Genomic DNA, 3,091 nt, shown 5'->3' with positions numbered 1-3,091 from the left:
TGCCCACGTTCACGTTTATCGGTAATGGTCTCCGCCACCAGGTTATAGGCCTATACTGATACCATGACGACATGACGCACGTATAGGCCCCTATACTATTCACGTAACCAGCTATTTCTTATGACATGCACTTTGTCGTATAATTTTCAGCGGAAAATCTTAATTTTGTCAAACTGATTTATTTCGTAGAAGTGGAGAAATGAAACAAACTGCCCTTAACCCTATTAAGCCCAAGCTATTTTGACCCCTCGCAGGCCCAAAAGGGGGGGGGGGGGGGGCACATTGTGCCCCCCCCCCTATATAACTTTTTTATTATTTGATGTATCATAGTCATATTTGGCACGTGGGTAGAGTAACTCATACTCTACATGACCATACATTTGAATTTTCACAAGGTCACCCATGGAGGGCGCTATTTACAAAAATATAAAGAAATACATAGGAAATATGCTAAAAACATGATTTTTCGGTATAATTTCTTTATCCCCATTATATATGTCTTATTATATACCAATCATTTTCATATTTGCCACAAATGATAAGCAAGTGGAATTTTATTATTTGTTATGTTTGAAATTTCTCAAGGTTACCGCATGGGGGCGCTATTCATATCAACATAGTGATACATTATGAGACCTGAGATGAAATGTTTGGGATGGGAACATGTATAGTTATGACATTTCATATTTGCATGATAGTGGAATTTTGAGATTGCAAATTAATAATATGATAAACTAATGATATTAGAGGCATAACTTGGGTGAAGGAATCAAAATAACTCAAAATATAAGGGCAATCTGTAGAAAATATTATTGTTTTCAATTATCTCTATTATATTGTTTTATGCCTTTGTCACATAAAAACAAAGGAAATAATAAGAAAAACTTTCCAGGACCATAATTACTTCAAATTTTGCTTCTTCAACAAATTTCAGCCAGGAAACACCCATTTCATACACTGTAATGCTATTAAATGAAATGGGAACAGAAAAAAGATGCAAAATCTGACTGACATGGTTGTCAGTTTATGGTTGCCATGGCAACCAGCAACATCAAATATAGCTAAATTATATATCAAAATGTTCGCAATAAGATTTTAGGAAAAGTCACCAAATTTGGTTGAAATCGGATGAAGGACGAAGGAGTGGCAAACGAAAATCTGGTAGGGGGGGCACAATGTGCCCCCCTTGGGCTTTATAGGGTTAACACTGAACATTTACTTTTTGTTCGGACAGGACTTTGAGCTGAAAGTTTCGTACTTTTCCACGCTAACTATATCGTAACTGACTAGAGAGGAAGTCGCCTATTGAACATCGACAACATCCCCACAGTCATCTCTGAACACATAATAAATCAATGGTAGAATGGTTACATTTCTGTGAAGAAAATTATTACGGAGCGTAGTGCCCATGTGTACGAGAGAGAAAGATTCGGTTTGACGCAGCTTCACACGTTGATTGGTGTAACAAGCTTGGTTTGAATGAGTGTTGGTGTTGCATTGCATTAGGCCTTTTTTCACCTAATGTTGGAAATTTTGCTGAAATGACATTCAGTGCCTTGCATCACTGAACAGTCATTATATTTTGGCTTCTGTGCTGTATGGTTGACTTATAGTTGGGTTGGGGGGGGGGAGTGCAAAAAAGCTGACTTCAAAACTTTTTGCTTGCCCAATTCGGGCGTTTTCTCTCGAACACATGGCTGAGATATCAATAAACAAAGTAAAACAAAGTGGTCTTAATAAAAGGTGGGTCCCACGTTTTATTGGGACTACTTTGTTTTTTGATATCTCAGCCTGTTCAAAGCTGATTTTTATCAAATGAAATTTCAGTTGTTGTTAGAATCGTATGCTCTCTAATATTTCATATATAAGTGGTTTCTGATTTTCTCACAAAAAGTTAATACTTGAATTCCCATCTCATCACAACCTCGACTATAACATCCCTTTATAAAAGAAGTAACTATACTTTTCACACTATTAAACACGAAATGTGCAGGGGTGGGATGGGCTACTGTGAAGGTTATTTACTTCCTCGACGCTCAGTTATATACATTTCCATTTCCATCGTATTGCCAGCGCCTGTTGAGTTTCCCTTCCCGCCACCATTTAGGCTATACTACGGTATATCTATGAGTGTGTGTGTGTGTGTGTGTGTGTGTGTGTGTGTGTGTGTGTGTGTGTGTGTGTGTGTGTCTGTTTGTTTGTTCGTGTATATGTATGGTGAGTATGGTGTGTATTTGTTTTTGTGTGTATGTGTTTGTGCTAGGCTGAATCTTTTCCGTTATTGCGATCACTTAATTGGATGAATGATTAATCTTTACAAAATTTAAGATTTTCATGTTTCTCTGCCACAGGAGATCTATGTTGATGACGACGTTTGGAAACAATTATTGTGAAATCGATCGGATTATCATGAGATTTACATCAGGCTGTACCCCTGATGTGCATGGTTTCGTTGACTGGTACAGTCATAATATAGCACACACCACGGAAACATTGGGGGATACCATTGACCTTGCTGACCTCTGTGTTTTAAACTTATATGCATCTAGAGCGTGCTCGAAGCGTGTCGGAGGCATGATGCGATCTGGTTGTCCATCCGTCCGTCCGTCCGTCCGTCCGTCTATTTGATTACCCCAGATCTCGTTATAAATCAAAGTCTGACAAAACCAGTTCGTATGACAATATGATTATTGTTACGTGAGAACGAAAATGACATTACACTCTCAAAGTGAGCGCAAAGTGAGGCATACCCACGGTATTGCTCGTTGTGCAGCTCCCACATGCATGCGGTGTTGTGAAGTACGTTGCCCCCCCCCCCCCGCCGCCTTTCCGACTGAAAAGTTCTAGTATCATCATGGATGATGGAGCTGACATGTAGTAGCTCCATGGTTCTATCGCACTTCCATACGAAGCGTGGATAGGCCTATGATAGCTCTCTGTGTCTGAGAACGGCCACAAGAGAGACGTAAGAAAATTTCGTCCTAAATGGGAGAGTGACCTCAATCTATTCAATCTGTATGTCTATGCATCCACCTGTATCTGTTTGTCTACGTAAATATATGTATGTGTATGTGTATCAATCAATCAATCA

The sequence above is a fragment of the Diadema setosum genome, chromosome 7 (genome assembly GCF_964275005.1).
Source record: "Diadema setosum chromosome 7, eeDiaSeto1, whole genome shotgun sequence".
NCBI classification, from domain to species: domain Eukaryota; kingdom Metazoa; phylum Echinodermata; class Echinoidea; order Diadematoida; family Diadematidae; genus Diadema; species Diadema setosum.
Note: the sequence above shows the minus strand (reverse complement) of the source record.